Source organism: Lithobates pipiens, unplaced genomic scaffold (genome assembly GCF_037356315.1).
Source record: "Lithobates pipiens isolate NorthernLeopardFrog02 unplaced genomic scaffold, aLitPip1_a1.2 Scaffold_16, whole genome shotgun sequence".
Classification (NCBI taxonomy): domain Eukaryota; kingdom Metazoa; phylum Chordata; class Amphibia; order Anura; family Ranidae; genus Lithobates; species Lithobates pipiens.
Window position 1 is genome coordinate 603,210,033 of NW_027507748.1, and position 24,589 is coordinate 603,234,621.

At 45.1% G+C, this 24,589-nt stretch overlaps 1 protein-coding gene across 2 annotated transcripts in view; it reads left to right on the top strand.

Annotated features, from left to right (window-relative positions):
• ZMYM2 (zinc finger MYM-type containing 2) overlaps positions 1-24,589 on the top strand; it is a 150,345-nt gene that overhangs the window by 12,661 nt on the left and 113,095 nt on the right. The gene's annotated exons all lie outside the window — the stretch shown is intronic.

Sequence of the window (24,589 nt, forward strand, 5' to 3'; positions counted from 1 at the left end):
TGCATTCCCCCGGCATGCAGCAGGCACACGCCCACAGTATCTCGTGCACGAAACGACGTACGGGTGCGTACATTTGTTCAGCCGGGCCACCCTGCCACAGTATGTGGACAGTCCGGAAATGGTTAAAGATGATCTTCGGGCTTCAAATACTGTAGCTGATGACTTTTAATAAAAGTACTTACCTGTCCAGAGATCCAGTGATGTCCTTACCTGGGCTGGTTGTTCATCAGTCTCTGGGTCCCTGGCACGTTTACTAAAAGAAGTCATTTGTGACTCCATGCGTTTCAGAGCTGGCTTCCCACATTGGATGCGCAAGCCACGCTGCACTTTGTGAATGGTCCTGTATCCTTTAAAACGTCTGTGGTCAGTAAAACTATCAAGGCTAGGTTCACACTTGAATGAGGTTCAGGAAATGCTTGTTTACCACACGTGTTAAAAACGCACTGCAGTTGCAATCTGCATTGGGTGTTATACCTTCAGCGCAGGTCCCAAATGCAGTGGGTTTGCCTGCACCAGAACACATGGTATAAAAGCACTATGTGATCTGGTTGCAGTGCATTTCCAAAAATAGTGCATGCAGCATTTTGGTCCGATGCAATGCGATTTGAGCCTGTTCAAAATGAATGGGCTGAAATGGCACAACACTGAATTGCATGTGAATCGCACCAGTGTGATTCATGTTGTGAATTAGGGCTCATTGTAAAAAAAACTGCTCTGACATCACACAGCTGAAGAACCTTTCATTTAAATTACATGCAAGGGCCTTTTTGTAGTTCGAAGAAGCCTTTTAACTGTGCCATTGTCATTAATTATTAGAAGACTTAGATGTTGGGTTTATGTAGCTATCATTGCAGTTACAATTTTAGTTTTATGAGTTTTAGGGCTTCTATGTTTTCTTTCTACTAACTGCAATAATGGAACTTAACATAACATAGTGAAAAACTCCAAAGCCTGACTCCAAGTTTTAGACAACATTCACGCTGTGGCGGTAAAACGCTGCTATTTTTAGCGATGTTTTACCATCGGATTTGCGGCGCATTTTTCGGCCGATAGCGGGGAACTTTTAACAACCCCCCGACAAAGTGTTAAAACGCCCATAATGCGTTACAATAGCGGCGTTTTGCCGGCGATGTAGCCCTGCCGCCCCATTGATTTCAATGGGCAGGAGCGGTAAACACACCGCTCCTTCACCGCTCCAAAGAAGCTGCTGGCAGGACTTTTCCTGATGCCCTGCCAGCGCATCACTCCAGTGTGAAAGCCCTCGGGCTTTCACACTGGAGACAATGGAGCAGCTGTTTGAGGGTGAGATTGCAGGTGCTATTTTTAACGCTATAGTGCCAGTTTATACAGCACATGCAGCAGCTGCATGTGTTACTGAAGGTAATGGTTCATTAGGACCGGCTGGAGTTTGGCAAGGCATTACCTTCAGTAACATATTGTGCAAGGTTTGCCTTTACCAAAAAACTGCCTATAAAGTTAGGGGCCCTGTAGATAAAAAAAAAAAAAAAAAAAAAAAAAAAAAAAAAAATTGTGCAGCTTTGACCAAAGTTAAAGAGAAACTCCAGGCTCATGAAGAAAAAAAATAAGTCGGCAGCTACAAGTACTGTAGCTGTTGACTTTTAATATTGGGACCCTTACCTGTCCACTAATCCAGTGGTGTCTTCACCCGAGCCATTTATTGTCAGTTGGCTCTTGGGAGCTGCCACTGCCATCTTGGCTAAGGCAAACTGGTAGTGAAGACTTGCAGCTTCATAGCCAGCTTCTTACTGCGCATGCGCAAAGCACGCTGCGTGAATGGCCCAGCGGTGGGGGGAAAGAGGAGAGCCCAACTTCTGGATGAGTTTGCAAAGTCAGCTGGAAGTAGAAGCGGGTAACTGTCAAAACCAGGGGGAGGAGGCAACTTAGCAGAGCGTTCCTTTTGGGTGGAGCTCCGCTTTAACCACTTCCCGACCAGCGCACGACGATGTAGGTCGACAGAATGGCACGGGCAGGCATATTGGCGTACATGTACGTCCAATATTCGTTGCCGCCGTGCCATCGGTAGCGCGCCGCCGGTCGGGACCCCCGTGAGTCCGGTCGCGGGACCCGCGGACTCGATCGCCGCGGGCATCCCCGCGATCGTCTCACGGAGTGGCTGAATGGAGGAAATGCTGTATAAACAACATTTTCCCATTCTGCCTAGCAACTAGTGACGCTGATCTCTGCTCCATGTGATTGGAGCAGAGATCAGTGTACACTAAATGAAAGCCCAACCCCCCCACAGTTAGTAACACACCCCTAGGAACACTTAACCCCTACACTGCCACCCACTGGTTAACCCTTTCATTGCCAGTGTCATTTACACAGGAATCACTGCATTTATATAGCAGTGATTACTGTATAAATGACAATGGTCCCAAAAATGTGTCAAAAATGTCCGATGGGTCCCCCACAATGTCGCAGTCACAATAAAAATCGCTGATCGCCGCCATTACTAGTAAAAAAAAAAAAATAATAAAAAATTATTAATAAAAATGCTATAAAACTATCCCTATTTTGTAAACGCTATAACTTTTGCGCAAACCAATCAATAATCGCTTATTGCGATTTTTTTTTTTACCAAAAATATGTAGAAGAATACGTATCGGCCTAAATTGAGGGAAAAAAATGTTTTTTTATATATTTTTGGGGGATATTTATTATAACAAAAAGTAAAAAATAATGCGTTTTTTTTCAAAATTGTCGCTCTATTTTTGTTTATAGCGCAAAAAATAAAAACCGCAGGGGTGATCAAATACCACCAAAAGAAAGCTCTATTTGTGGGAAAAAAAGGACGTCAATTTTGTTTGGGAGCCACGTCGCACGACCGCGCAATTGTCAGTTAAAGTGACGCAGTGCCGAATTGCAAAAAGTGGTCTGGTCTTTGACCAGCAAATTGGTCCGGTCTGAAAGTGGTTAAATAATGCTCTTGCTATAGGTGTAGGCCATTTATGTACTTCTTGAAACCTGGCTGAAAAACCGAGATCACCCCATGCCCCCCCGCCTTGTTACTAGGAGACTCCTTTGCTATTACTGTTTACCTCTACCTCTCGCCACTATTCTGATTCCAACCTCCTCACATGCGCTTTCTCTCCCTTGGGGTAGTAGCTCCAAGCTCAGTATTTGAGAGCTTACACAGTTTGCTTTTATCTACAGGAGCCCCTTACCTGCATAGGCTTTTTTTTTTTTTTTTTTTTTTTTAGTGGGATTAAACTGCATCTGAACTCCACAAACCTAAAACACTTTTTTGTTTATTTTTTATTATTCAAAGCAAAGTCACCCATCCATCCATGTCTCCATTCTTTATTTTGAGAAATCACTTTGAAAAACACCATCTAGCATTCCTGGCAGTGGCCATCTTGAAGAAGGGCAGATGATGCATGTAGCATTTGCTTCTGATCTAAGAATTTGCTAGAAATGCATCTGGACAGATGCATGTTGATGCCCATATGCATAGAACCTTAGGCGGGCCATATGTTATCCATATTTTTTTGTGTTCAACCAGCGGGTTGCACAAAAGTGCCGAATCAAAGTAAATGGGGGTATCACTCCTGCTGTGCTATTGTTTATTCACAGTGGGGAGCCTTCTCCATGGCTCTGAGAGAGAAAAAAAAACATGGGGTGGTACAGAAGTCAATCGATCGGCCTGTACAACCAGTATACCATACATCGAAATTTGGCTGGACCCTGCTAAACAAGACAATTTTTTTTTTTTACATATGTATGGCTGGCTTTAGAATTACAACTTCCTTGCTATTTCACACTGAGACGGTTTCAGGCATTTTAGTGCTAAGAATAGCACACATAAAGCTCCTGAAAACTGTCTCATGCCTCCCCAGCGTGAAAGCCTGAGTGCTTTCACACTGGGGTGGTGCACTTGTGGGACGGGAAAAAAAGTCCCGCCAGCAGCATCTTTGGAGCAGTGTATACACTGCTCCTACACCGCTTCTGTCCATTGGAATGAATGGGCAGCACTCTGGAAGTGCCGCAACATGGGCGCTATAAACCACTTCGGCCAATAGTGGGGGTTAAAAGCAGACAAAAAGCGCCGCTAAAACGAGCGTCACTTTACTGTTAAAGGACCCACAGCCCCAGTGTGAAAGCAGCTATAGTAGGAACAACTTTTTTTTTTTTTTTTTTTTCTGGCTCATTACTGTTTTACTGTAGTCAAAATCAGAATGGCTTCATTTAAAAGGATGTCCCTCTTTATCCATGAGGACTTTGTATTTTCTTTGTGTATTTTGTGCGCTTGTGGTCAGACGATTTGACTACCCTTTGTACCCCCACTATCCACTGTTGATCTGCAGTAGTTAAAAAGATTAAGCTGGGAACACACGGACTGAATGTCCGCCAGTTCAGTACTAACCGGCCAACATTCGGACCGTGTGTACAGCTGTCCTTTTGACAGAAGCCTGGTCTCCAATGCACTGTGCACTGCGTCTGGTATTTTTTTTTTTCTCCAGTGCAGCACGAGTCATTGCATGGCAGCCAATAAAAGTCTAGAACATTTCAATAAAGTTTGTTAAAAAAAAAAGTTTCAACACTGCTGGTCCAGACATTGCAGTGCAGCGGCTGGTGTGAACAAGTTCATGCGCCCTCCATCAAGGTATGTCATGTTTGATAGCCATTATTGCACCTATTGTTGCCCTTTTGTACTTTGCTCACGCGTTGCTCTACTACGCTAGGAAACGCATTATCCTGTCCTACCTTTTACAGCCTGGAAGGCCTTGGTAAACAGAGCGCTTCCCTTTTTACAAAGCCACATGCTGAAATAGAAGTGTACCCTTCACATTTGATGAAGTTTGTGGTGGTTCAGGCTTGAGTACACCCCTACCACCTCCGATTTAATAATCCCTTTTTTTTTTTTTTTTATTATATTTATTGTCATTTTCAGATGGCATACAAAAACAAACCCATAACAATTGAGAGGTAGTCTGACACAAGACCTCACCCTCCAACAAAATCCAAAACCTGTCTCAGCATTGGGCCCACAGCATAACACTGAGGCTTGAAATATGCACCAGCACATATCATGTAAAGTTGAATTTAGCATCACACAATGCCATTATTCTAGCTCCACATATCAATGGCGTATGACCCACCATCACCTATTAACATCAGACCCACGGATGGAATTCTCAGGTCCACATCCCACTCCCCATAGCAATAATACTCAACAATCATCAATACCCACCCAACTTTATACCTGACGTGAAATGAAATTTCCACAAGTAATGTAATACATCTATTTAATTTGACACTGTAGATTCACTATTCATCCATCCACCCCACACTTTATCGAATTTAAGAGGTATACCTCTACTAGTATATGTGGCTTTATTAATGAGTGTCTTCCATGGCGAAACAGTCGGAGGAGTAGGCTTTTTCCAGGAAAGCACCATTAAAAATTTTGATAGCTGCACACTCCCAAAAAATGTGAAGGAAGCCTGCGCTGTTCGACGTGTACCACCAGCAACTGGGTAGGAAACATCTTAGCCAGTCTGACTGGAGTAAGGTAGATACGATGTAGAAATGTATTCCGATTTAATCTTGAAATCATTTTTGTTCACCCCTAAACCTCCCCCGGTTATATTTTATTGGATGCTTTTCTGATCAGGATTTTATAATTTTTTTACCTTTCTGGAAATGGTGCTGGACTTTCTACTGGACTATTTCTGATAAATTTTTTTTTGGTGTGTATCTTGATTTAAACATAGGAGTATGCTGTACTAATTGTAGGTGACACTTTCGTGGTTACTTGCCTGGCTTGTTTGACTATATTCTGTATATGCAATATTTAAAATGGAATAAAAAACAAACAAAAGCCAGAGGTCATATCTGCATTCCTGACATTTAAGTATGGCAGCAAAAAGGGCCAGTAAGAAATTTAAGCAGCAATTACAGCTTCCGCCTGAGTTCACTTATGTGCGGCCGCCGTTCCCAGCAAGGGGTCCAGTGTATTCCTGGTTCAGGTGCAAATCGGGCCCGAATTTGCACCTGTACCGGACCCAACATGCACAGAACACGTTTGGAATGCAGACCATGGCCGTCCTAGACATATGTGTGAACCGGCTCCATTGAGAGCTAGTCACACTCGCATGTCATGCAAATTGGATGTGGATAAACCTGCATCCAATTCACAAATATATGCACCCAGCCTCCATGTTTCCTTTTTAAACTGGTTGTAAACCCTTACATATACCCACTGAAATGACTGGCCTCAGGTGATGGAGATGAAACAAATACTCCTATGTTAGTTGAGTTCAAAGTCCAGATATTACACAGCTATTTCTGAGCTTCCAGAGGCAGAGGGTGGCACAGCTGAAGCTGCCATCTCCGTCAATCCTTTGGCGACACAACCTATTGGAAATGACTACTGCAGATAGCCCGGGAAAGAAAAATCGCACTTGGTTTGAATTGAAGTACACAATATAGAAGAGTATGGTTTGTTAATGGAAATAGGCTTGAAATAGTCCGTGTGTATCTACCATCTTTCCTGGCAACCTACTTTCTTTCCTGAATTTGGCTGATGTTCCAAGGACCTCTATATAGTTGTAGCACCAGATTCTCTGCAATGAATGACTTGGACTTGTCATCGGCATCCTTGGAGTTGAGCATTAAATAACCGTTTAATCACTTGATGCGGTGGTTGTTGTGAGCAGTTTGTATCTTCCTTGCATTGTCCTAGTATCTCTCATTTGTATTGTGACTTCTATTGTGGTGAAATCTACTGTTGTTGGTATACTGGCCCTAAAATTGTGGTGTCGAGAATTTTGTCATTTTAGAAAGAGGAAAAAAATGCCAGTGCTAAAAAGCTTAGAAAAACTACCAGTCAGATTCATGCCTGAGAGCGATTAGTAATGTTGAACGCAGAGAATGTTACACAGCAATATTTGTTATGCTGATACTCAACCAAACTGTTTATAATGGACCCTTTTTACATTTGATTAGTTAGTTGGCAAAAATATGTAGCAAGCCGATTTTTGTTACCTATTTAAAGCCCCACCCCTCCCCACCCAAAAACACTTCATTTTTATTCTGGATTTTATATGGTAAAAATTAAACCATTTTTTTTGTTCTGACCAGAATAAAGAAATATGCACCAAACCATTGTATTTCCCTTTTTAACGGTGAAGACTGTAGCCATATTTCTGATGCTCCCTTTACCAGCTAGCTCCTGGGTCGGCAATCCTTGGACTGCGATCTACCAGTGGATCGCGTCCGAATGACTGGTACTGGGCTTACCGACCTGATGTCACTGTATGAAGGAGAGAAGCAGGGCAGGAGGGAGCAGACAGCTGCGGAGGCATGAGCCGATGCCTCGCCCATGGTTCCTACTGCAATGTCAGGCAGAGTGATACCAATAGCACTCTGCCTCTCATTCTTTGGTATTCTTGGATTCTTGGATCCACAGCAGCTGGAAGCGCTGCAAGAAGTTGAAATTATACTAAAGTCTTGTTTATTTTTACAGAAAAAGTCATCCTTACCTGCTCTATGCAGTGGTTTTGAACAGAGCAGCCTAGATTCTCCTTTTCAGCCCCCTCGCCTGCACTCCTGGACTCTCTCTCCGTTTGAGTGCCCCCACAGCAAGCAGCTTGCTATGGGGGTACCTGAGCCGCAACTCCCTGTGTCCATTCAGACACGGAGCCATGGCCCCACCTCCCTTTCTCTCCTCATTGGCTTACTGACTTTGAGCCAGTTACGCTGAGCTGCAGTCTTGGCCAAATGCCTTTACAACCACTTTTAAGGTCAGTGGACAGAATAGGGCACAATAAAAGCTGTATGGGTACAAATGCATTGCTATAGGCTCAAGAGCATATAGATGTCTAGCTGATATTTCTTCATAGCTGAGCTCCTCCATGTCTCTTTATCAATTTGGTTGCCCTTTTCTGAACTTTCTCTAATGCCCCAATATCCTTTTTGTGAACTGATGACCAAAACTGAAATATAATTATTATAAAAACTTTTGCTGCTGACTTTTAATAAACAGGCATTCAACCTATCCAAGGATCCAGTGCTGTCCTCAACCAGCCGGTTTGTTCAGTGGTCTTTGGGCACTGACATATTAACTGTGAGCAGCCATCTGTGCCGCCTTGCAGCTTTACAGCCGGTTGTCCACTGCGCATTGTGACTGGTCCAGCAGCCTCCTGGGACCTTTTAACGTGTCCCAAAAGGATGGGGAGGAGAACCTTCTTGGAGCTCCTAGGCAATCTTAGTGGGAGTGGATACCTGTGTCAAGTGGGGGGGGGAGGGGGGGTTGTGAAGGAAGAGCAGAATTTTCCAATACATTTTTTAGAATAAAGATCACATTAGACAAAAAAATTGGGCTAACTTAAATTTATATAATTTATTTTTTATTTTTTATTGAAGTGTATTTTTCCCAAAAAAATTGCGTTTGAAAGACCACTGCACACATACAATGTGACGTAAAATATTGCAACAAGCGCCATTTTATTCTCTGCTAAAAAAAATATAATGTTTGGGGGTTCTAATTTAATTTTCTAGCAAATAATACTTATTTTAACTTGTAAGCAACAAGTGTCAGAAAAAGGTTTAGTCTTTAAAGCGTTAACCTAAAAAAAAAAAAAAACAGACCCTGTTCCCTTAAGGCATGTTATACAGCACAGTCCTTGAGTTGTGTCATTTGACCCCCTGTAACACCTAAAAAAAAAAACCTGGCTGATTCCCTCCCCCTGTAAACTGACCATGGTATATAATGGCTGCTGAGCCCTGACACCATGGTCAGTTTATGTACCACTGTCATCCGCAGCTCTGTTCTGTCTAGTCTCTCTGCACCTTTGTCCTCTCCCCTCCCTCCCTCCCTGTTTGTTTGTATTAGCTTGTGTACAAACTGTGTGGCCCTTTGCTTTCCTTTATCTATCTGGCCCTTGGGGCACGATTCCACCAACTGACACCAATGATGGCACACCATTCCCTCTACTGCACCATCAGTGGCGTTCTGGCAAATAGTACACCTCGTCATATAATGCCTCCGACGATCTGCACAGGACGTATTGTCACGCCAGCTCATATGTTGATCTGCACGTGCAGATCATCAAAGGCATTAACCGACAATCTGCAAAGCGCGGATGGAGAATCTAATTCAGATTCTGCCTCGCTGTCTCTGCGAATGCTTGGGACTTGACACAGTCTTGCAACGCACCAAAATCCGCACAACAGTAGTTTTCGCCTGTGACTTAGTCTATGACGTCACTCAAGTCTTGCACGTGCGTACAGAGAGCAAGGCAGAATCTGACAATTTGATTCTCCCTCTGCTCTTTGCAGCTTGTCGGATAATGCCTCTGACGATCTGCGCATGTGCAGTGTTGACGTCACGCCAGCTGATCAACATATCAGCTGGAGTAACGTTGCATCCTGTTCAGATCATCAGAGACCTTATCTGACTATCTGCACTATTCGATAGAACTGGAGCACTATCCCTCCCATTCAAATCAATGATAGAGCAGTAATGCCAAGGCATTTTCTACTCCCACCAGCCACAGTCTGGCCCCCCTAAAGGACAGTAAACTGGCCGTTTGCTTAGAAAGTTTGGAGACCCCGATCTAAAAGAACTAAATGATGCAATGTATATAGTTATCGCTGAGCAATGTTAAAGCCTTGTGCACACTGGTCGTTATAAAAACACCAGTAGCTTTTCAGTGAGTTTTTCAACGTTTTTGCAATAGCGTTGATTCGTTGTTTTTTTTAATTTTTTTTTTTTTTTCTTCAGTGGCTCAGAAATGTTGAACCCTGATGAGCCGCGTTTTTGAGCGTTTTATCCGCGTTTTTTGACGTTGGAGCAGTTTTATAGTTGAAAACTCCTCTCAGAACCCAGGTTTATTTATTTATTTTTTAAAATATTTTGTTTTTTACAGCCCAAAAAATGTGTGCATAGAATACACGATGGCGGGTTTATTGACTGTAGAAAAAAAAAATGTCTGAAGGCAAAAACAGCAGCTGTAAAAACGTACAAAAATGTCCAGCATGCATGAGGCCTAATAAACAAAAAATACACGGAGCTGTGGCCCCACCTCCTTTCTCTCCTCATTGGCTTACTGACTTTGAGCCAATTACGCTGCGGTGACGTAATATGTTGGCCCAGAACAAGAGAGCATCCCGTCTGCCATCATTTCTCTATAAGGCAGGTGGGAGGCGGTTAAATAGGTTAGAAAGTAATAACTGTGCCTGCCTTCGATAGCGATGCTACATGAGCGCATTTAAACCTACCGTCGTCTTGCTGTTTGGCCGATATCGGGGCGCTTTTAACCCCCGCTAGTGGCTGAATAGCGCCGGTAAAGCGCTGCTAAAACTAGCAGCGTTTTTACCATCAACCCCTGCCCCATTGTGAAAATGGCCTTCATAATCCCTACTCTCTGAATATGGTCTTTTCTGTCCATGTACAGCCTGAATTTTCTAAGCCTGTAGACTTTCCCTTACATGTTAGCCATGTGCAGAGAACTGTGTCAAATGCATTTGCAAAGTCCACATATTTTATATCCATAGCCACCCCTTTGTCTAGGTTTGTGCTTGCCTCCTTGTAGAAAAGTCATATTTGACAACTTTGGCCTTGCATATATCCATGCTGTCTATTGCTTAAAATATTTTGTAGCAAAAATTCATCTATGCAGTCTTTTAATCAAACTCAAGTATTTTCCCAACTATAGAAGTTACACCAAATGGTCTGTAGTTACTTGGTAAAGACTTGGATATCTATCTCGCCACATTGGCCTTATACCAGTCTAGTGGTATCAAGCCAGTCATTAGTCTCTGACCGTGTGTATGCAGCATTAGACTTTCCAGCAGAAAAGGTCAGACAGAATAATTTCATCATCTATTCCAATCATGTGTGGGCTTCAGCGGACTTTTCTTTTTTTTTTTTTTTTTTTTTTTCAAAAAGTCTGACGGACCTAGAAATAGAACATGTTTTAAATCTTTCCGATAGGAATCAATTCCTATCGGGAAAACCGTTCGTCTGTATGCTGGTCTGACGGACCAAATACGACACAAGGGCAGCTATTGGCTATTGAACTTCCTTTTCTAGACCCCTTGTACGTCATCACGTTCGAAACAAATGGACTTTGGCGTGATTATGTGTAGTCAAGTCCTTTCGGTCGGAACTCAGAAAGACCATCAGATTTTTTTTTCTGACAAAGTCCGGTCGTGTGTATACGGCATAACCAATAAGAAACCATGGCTTTGAAATAGGAGCTGAACTCTGAGGACAAACAAGTGTAGGTCATCTGGCCCAAGTGCCTAATTCATTTTATTTTGTCTCCTGGACCATATGAGGGTTCTTTGGGGGCTATGTCAATACTATCCCCTATTATGCACTTGAGCTTTACCATTTTCCTTTGTCTACACAAAGTTGTAGAAGGTATTTAAAGGAGTTGTAAAGGCAGAAAACTTTGTTTTATTTTCATCTTAATGCATAGAATGCATTAAGATTAAAAAAAAAAAAAAAAAAAAAAAAAAAAAAATCTGTGTAGTGGCACCCCCCCTAATTATCTACCTGAGCCCCTTCTCTCTCCAACGATGTCCACAATCCCCTCAGCCATCCAGGGCACTCCTCCTGATTGGCTGAGACCGAGCAGCTGCGCCATTGGATAACTGACAGGTGCGGGAGCCAATCAGGCGAGAGAGGGCGCAGGGCCAGGTCGGAGCTCCATGTCTGAATGGATACATGAAGCTCTGACTTGGCTTGGGTGACCTCTGTAGCAAGCAGCTGGCTGAGGGCCACTCAAGGGAGGGAGGGACTAGGAGCAGCAAACGGGGACCCGAGAAGAGTAGGATCCGGCCTGCTCTGTGGAAATCCAGCTGCAGAGAAGATAAGTACAACAAGCTTTTACAATCCATTTGATACATTTGCCTTCTGTTTGTCCCCATTTACCAAATCCTTATTATCTTGTAAAGGGCCTACATGCTCAGACCTGCCTTTTTTGCTTTTAATATAGTTGAAGAACTTTTGGGGGTTTGTCTTGAGTTTTTGCAACCTTCGAATTACTTTAACTATTGTTATATACTTTAAAATTGGGGTTATACCGATACTAGTATCGGTGCTGATGCCGAGCATCTACAGGAGTACTTGTAAATGCTCCCGATGCCTAGGGATGATGATCGGTGCGGCAGCAGGGGAATTTACAATCATTGATCTCCCTGTGTGGCTTTTAATAAAGCAGCTGACAGACGCTTCTCCTCCTCCTCCTCCCCTCTGCGGGTTTCAGCTACTTTATTGAAAGCCACACATGGTGATTGGTGACTTTAACTTCCCCCACCACTTCACCAAACATTACTGAGTGTCCCCTGTATCCTCCTCCAGCGTAATGTAATTTACCGGCTCCTTCCTTTTCTGAATGTCCATTCATATTTGAGCACTGTAAAAAGTGTTTACGATGCTTCAGTTTATGAATGGAGAGGAGCCTCTGTCTTCCTCTCCATTCATCTTCAGTGAAGCTGACGCTGCTGAGGAAGGGACTGGGGAATCTCTATCCTCAGTGACTTTCCATGTCTCAAAGGGGTGATGTCAGGGGTCTAAAAAGGTTAAAAAAAAAAAAAAAAAAAGGAAACCCTGTAATAAATATTAAGTAAAATTGTAAAAAAAAAATTAGACAATCCCCCCCCCCCCCCCCCCCGAGGAAAGAAAGCATTGTAAAAAAAAATACTGACACAGTCCACGCCTCATCAGTGCCATCTATTAGTGCAGTGCTCGACAAAACCCGGTCGCATTGGCGACTAGAATCAGCGACCTTGCGCCTGGGGCAGCATAGCTGGGGGTATCCCGTCTCCGTGGACCCCCCCCGCGCGCGATCGCGTCGGGCCGCGCCGCAGACGGCCGGTAATTGAGCCCCCGGCTTTGAGGCCTTCTGTGATCCTATGGTTCCTTCTGGAATCTGGCGCCCTCTTGTGGTGGCCGTTGGAATTACAACCAACAATGCTAATGGGCCAGTCTTTCTCCATCCCTTTACTTAGAACCCCTAAACAAAAAAAAACAAACAAAAAAAAAAAATATATATATATATATATATAATATATAATATTTTTTTTTTTATTATTTATTCTAATTCAAGCGCACTTTTTTTGGGGAAAAATTTTTTATTTAATAAAAAAAAAAGACAACAGTAAAGTTAGCCCAATTTTTTTATTTTTTTTATATTGTGAAAGATAATGTTACGCCGAGTAAATCGATACCCAACATGTCACGCTTCAAAATTGCGCCCGCTCATGGAATGGCGACAAACTTTTACCCTTTAAAATCTCCATAGGCGACGTTTAAAAAATTCTTCAGGTTGCACGTTTTGAGTTACAGAGGAGGTCTGGGGCTAGAATTATTGCTCTTACTCTACCGATCGCAGCGATACCTCACATGTGTGGTTTGAACACCGCTTTCATATATGCGTTAGCTTCTGCACGCAAGCTTGGCAAGACAGGGCGCATTTAAAACAATTTTTTTTCTTATTTTAACTTTTATTTTTATTTTTTTCACTGTTCTTTAAAAAAAAAAAAAAAAAATGTGTGTCACTTTTATTCCTATTACAAGGAATGTAAAAATCCCTTGTAATAGAAAAAAGCATGACAGGTCCTCTTTTATATATGAGATCTGGGGTCAGAGAGACCTCACATCTCATATTTACACTAAAATGCAATTTAAAAATGTCCCTCTAAGAGCTATGGGCAATGACTTGGAGACAGGTGGGGGGCTGGGGGCTATCTTCCCCTCACTCGTCTCCATGTCAGGCCAGGGACAGGTCCAGATCGCCGTCACGGACCTGGCTCCTAACTTTTTTTAGCTGGCTCCTAGATTCCAAGCAAATTTGTCAACCCCTGTATTAGTGCCACTGTCGCATGACATGAAAAAAGAAGTATCGGTATCAGCAAGTACTTGGAAAAAAGTATCGGTACTTGTACTCGGTCTTAAAGTGGTATTGGTGCAACCCTATTTCAAACGATATTGTCAGTCCCTTCATTTTATAATTTTGTGTGTGTATGTATTTTCTTTTTTTTTCTTTGTACTTCGATGACAATAATCCCAGTCTGAGGCCCCATACACACGATCAGAAATTCTACCCGCAAAAGTCGGATGTGAGCTTTTGGTCAGAAATTGCGACCATGTGTATGCTCCACCGGACTTTTGCTGGCAGAATTCCAGCCAGCAAAAGATTGAGAGTTGGTTCTCTTTTTTTTTCCAGCAGAAAAAGTTCAGATCGTCTGTACAAATTTCGACGCGCAAAATTCCTACGCATGCTTGGAAGCATTGAACTTAATTTTCTCAGCTCGTGGTAGTGTTGTATGTCACCGTGTTCTTGATGGTCGAAAGTTCAGAGAATGTATGTATGACTATGTGTATGCAGGCCAAGCTTGAGCGGAATTCCGTCTGAAAAACCATCCAAGTTTTTTTTTCTGAAGGAAAATCTGCTTGTGTGTACAGGGCATAAGTCTTGAAGAGCAGCCTTGGAAATTTTGCTCTTAAAATGTGTTTTCTCTTTGTTCATTGACGGAGACAGCATCTTCATCTTGACCTTTGGGTTATAGCGCCCTTTTAGGAGAGGACTAGGCAGAAAGTGTTAAAAACAGCAACACTTGCACAGTGCCGCCCAGGGGTGGTCCTACTAGTAGTCCTGCGGGGGGCCCCTCAGTCTGTGGCAGCTAGGAGGGTGGACATTTTGTGCAACTTGCCTTAGGTCCCCAAGTGGTGACAGGCGAGTGTGGATCAGCATGGTGTTGGAAGCTGGGGAAAGCACGGATTTAGACTCTGGCCCCACTGTGACAGGCGGCCTCTGTTCTGACATATCAGAGGATGCGAACCAGGGCCATTCGGACAGTGAGGATGAATCCGTGTCTGGGTCTGCGCAGGAAAAGGCACTTGTAGGAGCACTTATTACAGTGGTGCGGGATACCCTAAAGATGGAGGATATGGTGGGGGCATCTACAAAGGTGTCTGTCCCTTTCGGGTCCCACAAGCCGGCCCGCACAGCTAAGGCGTTTCCTTTATCCAACTTACTTTGATAAGTTTATTTACAAAGAGTGGGGAAAATCACAGCGGACCTTTTCAGTCCGGAAACGCATGGCGGTGCATTACCCCTTTTGAGGAGAGTTTTCTGAAGAAATGTACATCTCCTCCGATTGTTGACCCCCCGGTATCAAGGTTAAATAAGGTAACCATAATTCCAGTGGAAGGGACCCCTGCTTTCAAGGACTCTGCAGACAGGAGGGCCCTGTCCATGTTTACGGTGGTGGGGGTCAACATTGCGGCCAGCAAGGCCCTGGTGTCACAGATGCTTACTGAATGGGCTAAATTGTTGCACAGTGAGTTAAAGAAGCAACAGGCTTCCCCGGTCTGCGTGGACCAGTTGGTGCAGGGCCTTAAGTATGTCTGTGATTTGGCCTTAGATATGGCTCCCTTGCTCTGGAGAGCCTCAGTATTGCCAGTAGTGCTACGTCGCCTGATTTGGCTGAAATGCTGGTCTGCGGACCAGGCATCTAAGAAAGCACTGGTGGACTTGCCCTTCCAGGGAGAGAGGCTATTTGGAGCCTCGCTGGATGACATTAAGAATGTTACTGGGGTTAAGAGTATGTTGCTCCCACAGTCCAGGAAAGGTAAGGAGCCATGCCTTAGGCAAGGGCCCTCCTTTTCCGCTCAGCAGATTTTTCGTCCGCCTGGGTCGGCAGGTAGACGCTCCCAGTCCGACAAAGTGCCCTCGGAGGGACAGAAGCATCCCTGGTTTCGCAAGCCAAACAAGCTTGCAAGCAAATCTGTTACCGCATGAAGGTTTGCCCTGCCCGATTCTCGGGTGGGAGGTTGCCTTTGGGAGTTTGGAGCTCGGTGGACCTCCCTACTTTCCGACCAGTGAGTCTGTGAACTGGTTTCACCAGGATACAAGATGGAGCTTCTCTCTTGCCTGCCAAACAGATTTTTTTCCCTCCAACTTTCATCTTCTGGCTCGTCGAGAAGCCCTGTTCGGGGCAGTACAGGACCTACTGCTGCGTGAGGTCATGGTGCCTGTACCGACACAGAAAGGTTTCAGAGATTCTACTCCAATCTGTCGTCCCAAAGAAGGGAAGGGGTCTGTCCAGTCCTGGATCTCAAGGCCCTCAACGGCTTTGGGGGAAAAAACACAGGTTCAGGATGGAATCAGTTCGCTCAGTGGTTGCTGCACTCCATCAGGGGAATTTTCTGGCGTCCCTGGATATCAAGGATGCATACTTGCATGTTCCCATATGCATCAAGCACCAGAGGTTTCTACGATTTGCGGTTGGATGAGCACTACCAGTTTGTAGCTCTCCCTTTTGGCCTGGTGTCGGCACCGAGGGTCTTCACCAAGGTGCTAGCCCCAATTTTGGCTTTGCTAAGGAAGCGAGGGATTGCCATCGTGGGTTACCTGGACGACCTGTTGGGTACTGAACCTGCAGAAGTCTGTGTTGGTGCCGACTCCACATCTGGAGTACCTGGGCTTGCTTCTGGACTCCTCAGAGGCGAGAGTATTTCTCCCTTCGGACAAGCTGCAGACTCTTCAAGCTGTGGTGAAGTTACATAGTTACATAGTTAGTAAGGTTGAATAAAGACACCAGTCCATCCAGTTCAACCTGAGTGTCTACAATTGTCCCCATCGCTGTACATTGCACACTCACATTGGTTCCTACCCTCAAGGAGCCCACAATCCAAGGCCCCCACGTATATACTAGGGCCAATTTTGGGCAGAAGCCAATTAACCTACCTGCATGTCTTTGGAGTGTGGGAGGAAACCGGAGTACCCGGAGGAAACCCACGCAGGCACAGGGAGAACATGCAAACTCCAGGCAGGTAGTGTCGTGTTTGGTATTTGAACCAGCGACCCTGCTTACTGCTAGGTGAGAGTGCTAACCACTACACCACTGTGCCGCCCAAGTTGTTGGCTTCCCGCAGGTGGTCATCTCTGCTTTCTTACATATGAGTCCTAGGTCTCGTGGTAGCCACTTTTGAGGTGGTACCGTATGCTCAATTCAACACTCGAGTCTTGCAAAAGGAGATCCTGTCAAAATGGGACAAATCTCCGTTGTACCTGGATTGTCAAATTCGGGTGAGCCAGCTAGTCAGGGATTCACTGCTCTGGTGGCAGGGGTCACCGGCCCTTAGGGCATGCCGTGTACATACCAGGCATAGAAAACTGGCAAGCGGACTACCATCAGATGCTGGACCAAGGGGAATGGTCGCTACATCCGGATGTATTTCGGCTCCTTCAGAGGTTCCTACAGAGGTTTGTGGCCAGGTCAAAGGATCCCTGGGCGGATGCAGCAGATGCGTTGGTGGCTCCATGGGGGCATTATCGGCTGATTTTATGCCTTTCCCCCACGCAAACTTTTACCATGTATGCTTTGCAGAGTGGAGGCAGAGGGGATTACGATGATTCTGATTGCCCCAGATTGACCTCGGCATCCGTGGTGCACTGACATAGTACCAATGGTGGCGGATGTTCCTTGGATGCCGATGCGATAGGACCTTCTGTCGCAAGGTCCAATACTTCATCCAGCTTTACTGTCACTGGCTTTAACGGCATGGCTTTTGAAAGCCAAGTGCTGAGAGACAGAGGTCTTTCGGATTCGTTAATTTCCACTATGCTGAGGGCACGGAAGACATCTTCTCAGAAGATTCATCGTACGAGGAAGCCCTACATCTCCATGTGTGAGGCGATGGGGTGGCGTCCACGTACATACTCAGTTTCCAGGATCCTGCTGTTTTGGCAGCGACAAGTGGATCAGAAACTTGCCTTCTGCACCATTAAGGGGCAGATATCGGCTTTGGCTGTCTTTTTTTTTTTTTTTTTTTCAGCGACCCTTGGGGACTCATTCATTGGTGAGTACATTTTCTTCAGGGGGTTTGACATGTGGCCCCTACGGTTTGACCACTGCTGCCTCTGTGGGATTTGAATCTGGTGCTCTCTGTGCTTCAGAAACCACTGTTTAAAAACATTAGGGAGATCTCCTTATTGACACTCTCTCAGAAAGTAGTCTTTCTAGTGGCTATTACATCTGCCAGGAGGGTTTGAGTTGGCAACCTTGTCATGCAAGTCTCTACTTGGTCCTCCACAAGGATAAGGTGGTGCTGTGCCCACAGCCTTTGTTTCTTCCAAAGTTTGTTTCGGCTTTTTATCTAAATGAGGACATTGTGCTTCCGTCCTTATGTCCCTGGCTGTCACACCCCAAAGAGGTTTCTTTGCATTGCTTGGATGTGGTCCGGGCTCTGCGGGTGTATCTGCTACGACTCCTTTTCGGAGGTCGGACTCACTGTTTGTATTGGTGGCTGGTCCGAAGAAGGGCCTAGCGGTCTCATCAGCCACCATTTCTCTGTGGATCAGACAGATTGTGGTTAATCCTTATGCCATAGGGGGACGGGCACCTCCATTTCCTGTTACGGCGCATTCTGCCAGGGAAATTGGTGCCTCTTGGGCTTTCCAACATCAAGCGTCTGTTTCTCAGGTGTGTAAGGCGGCAACCTGGTCGTCCGTTCGCACTTTCACTAAATTTTACATGGTCGATGTGAGCGCATCTTCAGATGCTTGCTTGCTTCAGCCGCAAGGTTTTGCAGGCGGCTGTTTAAGATTGCAACGCCTCCGTTGAGGAGCTCTGGTTGTTATGGGTGGAGTTATTTTCTTGCTGTTCCCACCCCTTTGTTTTTTTGACACTGCTTGGGGAAGTCCCTAAGGCCAAGATGAAGATGCTGTGTCTGTCAATGAACAAAAGAGAAAATAGGATTTGTGTACTTGCTGTAAAATCCTTTTCTCTGAAGTTTGACGGGCACAGCACCCACCCGTCCTATTTATGTTTGTACTGCTTTTGATGAACTGAGCTGCTGGATGCAGTGTGAGGGGTTATAGCCAGTAGGACCGCCTCCTGGGCTGTACTGTGCATTTTTGCTGTTTTTGACATGTTCTGCCTAGTCCTCTCCTGAAGGGGCGATATAACCCTAAAGTCAAGATGAAGATGCTTGTCTGTCAATGAACTTCAGAGAAAAGGATTTTATGGTGAGTACAAAAATCCTATTATCCCATTGATTTGGAAATCAATGTACGTTGCAAACCGTATGATTGATTGATTGTTTTAAGAGAAATGCATCTGTACCAGGCTCCAAGTGTGAGGAGGAAGGCCAAGCAGTAAAAATTTAAAATGGAAGCCCTCTAAGCAGCTTCTAAACAATGTGATCTTTCTGCATATAGCTTGAAGTGCTTAATTTCTCCCTTGAGGAGCCAAATGGCAGCAGGCCATAAAAGAGACCCAGTTTGGAAATTTTAATAAAGTTCCTCTACTTATGGGTAAAGCAGATATGCGTGCCAAATGCAAGCACTGCAAAGAGATGCAAGGCCTTGTTGCCCGAATGAAACAACCTCATGAGAAGACGTGCTGTGATGAAAGGACCATGTTTGAAGGTTTTTTTTATTTTTAGTTTTTTTTTTGTGAACCCAGCTGATGTATTCATTTTCAGTTATTTTTTTTTTTATCAAAGACATTTTGTCTATGCCCTTCAGATACTAAACATTGATGTTTAAGCAAATACAAGAATATGTAATATAATGTTACCGCAATTATTATTATTTTTTTTTAAATCAGCAGCTACAAATACTGCAGCTGTTGACTTTTAAAATAAGGACACTCAGCTGGCCCAGGGTCCAGCGATGTTGGCACCCGATGCTGGACTGCCCCTCGGTTGCCGCTGCCATCTTCAGTAAGGGAATCAGGAAATAAAGCCTTGCGACTTCACTTCCCGGTTCCCTACTGCGCATGCACCATTCACGCAGCGCAATCCGAATAGTCCCTGCTGTCTGTGGGACCTGTTTGTGTCCCAGCAGACAGCATGGGGGGGGGGGAGGTGTAGACTCCTATGTGAGTCTATGGCCGGAAGTGGGTGCAAATACTCCTCTTAGACAACCCCCTCCCCCCTGAAAGGTGCCAAATGTGACAACGGAGGGGGGGATGGTTCTGAAAAAGCGGAGGTTAAATTTTTGTGTGAATCTCCGCTTTTAAAGTGGTTGTATAGTAAATTTTTTGACTTTTACCTACATGAAAGACTATAAAAAAAATATCGCCTGTATGGTTTAGGAGATATTCCCCTCGCAATGCGCACAGGGGATTCTCGGCTGAAAGTCCAGCAGATGCTTCCAGAAAGAAATCTCCCGCGTGCATGCGCGGGAGTGACGATATCGTGGCTCTGGCCACTTACAGCGCCGGAGCCGCGATACCCGTAAGAAACGCAGAGGGAACATGTCGGCTCCCTCGGCGTGGATCGGGCCAGATGTCGGGGCCTCGTTCTAAGGTAAGTATTTCATAATGAGCTGGTATGCGGTGCATACTAGCTCATTATGCCTTTTCAGCGGTATACAACCGCTTTAAGGATTTAATTAATCACTTCAATACAGGGTATTTTTATTCCCTTCCTTCCCAGGCCAATTTTCTGCGCTGTCGCTTTTTGAATGACAATTGCGCGGTCATACAACACTGTACACAAATTAAATTTTTATCCCTGCAAGTGCACTTGGAAGTGCAGTCGTTGTAGATCTGTGGGGGACATGCACCTAATTTCAGATCTTCCCCTCATCTACAGCATCTGCACTTTCAGGGCAAATTGGATTTGCCTTTAGTAAATCAAGCCCTATGTGTGCATGGGCACATAGGATAACATGCTGGGGAGTTTATTGGCTGCAGAAAAAAAAGTCTGAAGCCAAAAACGGCAGCAATAAACATCCAGTGTGTATGAGACCTTAAAGTCATTTGTAAAGTCCAGTAAACAAATGTTATACAGTGGTACCTTGGATTACGAGCATAATTCGTTCCAGAAGAATGCTTGTAATCCAAAGCACTCGCATATCAAAGCAAGTTTCCCTATAGGAAATAATGGAAACTCATATCCGTTCCAGTGGCACAGCTAGTATATGCAGTACTGCATGTAACCAGAGGTTGTGTGGCGGCGCTGGAGAAATTCGTGAGCACTCTGTGCTGCTCAGATGCACTCTGGGAGGCTCGGAGACACTTGAGAACAGAGCATTTCCAATTCCAAGTCACCAGCACCCCTGCACCTCTGGCTAAATGCTGTACTGCATACCCCAGAGACTTGAACACTGCTTGTTTTGCGAGACCATGCTTGCAAACCGAGTCAGGATCTTTAAAAGATAGCTCGTATTGCGAAAAGCTTGTAAACCGCATTACTTGCAATCCCAAGGAGAGCAGCCCGGATCTTCATCTTCTCGGGTCCCTCTTTGCTGCTCCTGGCCCCTCCTCCTATCAAGTGCCCCCCCCAGTCAGCAGCTTCCTATGGGGGCACTGGAGCCAAGTCACAGCTCTGTGTATCCATTTAGACAAGGAGCCCCCCCCCCCCCCCCCCCCCGCCCGTTTGGCCGACTGATGGCCACGTGAGCCAATGGCACCAGTGCTGTGTCTCAGCCAATTGGGAGACGTGTCCCAGATGACTTAGACGTTCATGGACATTGCTGGAGTGAGATTGGGCTCAGGTAAGTAATTAGGGGGGGTGCTGGGGAGGCTGCTACACACAAGGTTTTTCATCTTAATGCATAGAATGTACTAAGATAGAAAAGGAAAAAAAAAAACCACCTGCCTTTTACACTTCATGGTTGTACTCCATTGAAATTGGCTCAGTGCTCTAGAAACTCAAATCTTCTCTTTTACATCAAGTCTTTAGCCAGCCACCTTCCACTGCCTGTGTTATGCATGGCACAGACATTATTCCAGAGAATATAACCTTGAAGGTCCTTACCTTCAACTTGTAGCCTAGTTCTTTAAAATGAATTTTTGAGGGTCCTCCATTGTCATTGAATTCTGTAATTGATCCCAACATGAATCATTACAGCTGTGTCAAGCGCCACTCCTCTCAGTAATTTTGTTAATCTAGTCCACCACCTGCTAAAACCTGGTGCCGGGGAGATGTCAAGCCATTTGGTCCTTCTGATTATAGAATCTTGGGCAGCTATGGCTCCAGTCACACCTAGGCGTTCTGGATCGTGGCAAAATGCGTAACTTGTTTGCGTTGCCATCATTTCTTAATGGCACCCCAAACGCGGTGCAATTTTTGCCACAATTGTCAAGCGACAAATCGCTGCAAAAATCGTGACCGCAAACGTTCCTGGCTCTGTGCCAAGATTTGGCACATGAGCTTATTTTTGAGTGTTTTTGGCATGGAGGGAGGCCCAATGAAATGAATGGTGCCACTCCAAAAATGCCTCCCCCCCCAAAAAAAAAAGTTAGTGGCTGGAGCTGTCTCAGATCGCTCAGGTGTGAATGTAGCTTAAGGCTTCCGTTTACCCAATTTGGTGAATTTGTTTGGGTGCTTAAAGCAGAGTTCCATCCCCCCCCCCCCTTTTTTTTTTATTACAACATTTAGATAATGCCATGTATGTGCTCTTTGTAGTTTATGTGAAAATAGTGTATTACTAACCAGATCTCGGAAGCAGGCAGGTTCCATGTCAGCTGTGGGCATCTGAAGCCCTCTTCTGTTAGTTTCTGGGATTCGGTGCAGCTGGCTACTCAGCATGCACTTCTCAAGCTCGTGCCTGCGCAGTAATGCCACTGCATGGGGCTCTCTTCCCGACAAGTTGTTATAGCAATGGCAGAATCGGCAGAAGTTCCCGCCACATTGCTATAGCAACGTGTCAGAGGACATGAGAGGAAGCTGGTCCCAAGCAGAGATGGCTCTACTTCCTCTCAGCGGATGCAGGTCTTTAAAAATGGCACCTAACTCCTCCCCTTCGTATTTCTGGGCTGGAAATAATGCAAGATTTTGTCACTAGTCAATTTGCATGGACTCCTGGGATAGATGATGCTGATATCCCAGGAGTCCTTGTGAATCCCCTAATGATGACATCGCCTAGGCGGACGCAGCTGGAGGTGCTGCAGAAAACCTAATAAAAGTATTTAGTTATAATAAAAAGTAATTCCAACACTAAAAGCATTCTGGATGGCCATGAGAATGATTTACACATGCACAAATTGGGACGAACTCTGCTTTAAACACAGGACTGGCCATCCTTTTTAAAGCAGAGTTCTGCTTAAAAAATTAAGTCGACGGCTACAAATACTGCAGCTGCTGACTTTTAATAATTGGACACTTGCTTGTCCAGGGATCCAGCGATGTGGGGGAACAAAGCCCTGCTTGTCTCCCCCTCCTCTCTGCGGTGCTGGTATTGTATCTGTGGGTACCCAACTGTGGCTTCACTGCCGGACACCCACTGCGCATGCTCGAGCCACGACTGGCCAGGCAATCACCTGTGACGTGTCCCAGATTGTTGGGGGGGGGAGAGGTGATCTCCCTTCCAGTGGCGCAGGTACGCCTGGAGGAAGTGGGAGCTGGGACCCTCTAAAAATAGGTTACTGCCCCCCTTCCAACCCCCCCCTAAAAAAATATTACATGCCAGGCATATCAGAGGGTCACCTCCTTTAACCACTTGGGATCCGCGCTATTGCCAAATGACGGCATTAGCGCGGACCTACTTTTCAGGGACTACGTCTATTGACAGCGTCCCGTGCACGAGCGGCCTGCGCGCCCCGCTCTGTGATCGACGAGTCCATGAGACTCGCCTGATCACCGATCCGTGCAAGGGGTCGATCCCGACCCCTTATCACGTGATCAGCTGTCAGCCAATGACAGCTGATCATGTGATAGAACGGAGCCGGTAATCGGCTATTATTCCTCCTATTATTCCTCCTAAGGAGAAAAAAAAAAAGCCGATCACCGGCGGCCGTGATCGGGACATCAGTCCCGATCACGGCCAGCAATACAAGCGACCACCTGCCCCCTGCAGTGCCATCCTGAATAAAAGTAAGTGCCACCCACAGTGCCCACAATCTGCCTCAAAGGTGCTGCGCCCCAGTGCCGCCCATCAGTGCCCATCAGTCCCATCTATCAGTGGTACCTATCAGTGCCCATCCGTGCCACTTATCCGTGCAATCTTATCTGTGCCCATCTTTGCCCATCAGTGCCGCCTTATCTGTGCCAATCAGTGCCCACCAATGCAGCCCATCAGTGCCCACCAATGCAGCCCATCAGTGCCCACCAATGCAGCCCATCAGTGCCGCCTAATCAGCGCACTTCAATGAAGGAGAAAAATGACCCGTTTGCAAAATTTTATAACAAACTATTAAAACATGATTTTTTTTTTTTTTGCATCTTTTTTTGTTTGTTTAGCAAAAAATAAAACTCCGAGCTGTAACTAAATACCACCAAAAGAAAGCTCTATTTGTGGGAAAAAAATGATAAAAATTTAATTTGGGTACAGTGTTGTATGACCATGCAATTGTCATTCAAAGTGCATCAGCGCTGAAAGCTGAAAATTGGTCTGGGACTGAGGGGGGTTTAAGTGCCCAGTAAGCAAGTGGTTAAAGCAAAAGTTAAATTTTTGTAGAAAACATCAAATGTAATAAGGAGAGAAAACTGCACAGCATGCAGGGGGTGGCAAAAATCATGCACATTTGTATTTTTGCACAATGCACCACATCCCACTTTAATTCGGCTTTAGTGTAGGAACATGGCACACAAAAAACAATATTTTTTTCTAAGTGCCCTTTTGTAGGATTTGCATTGATCTTTTCAGATCAGCAC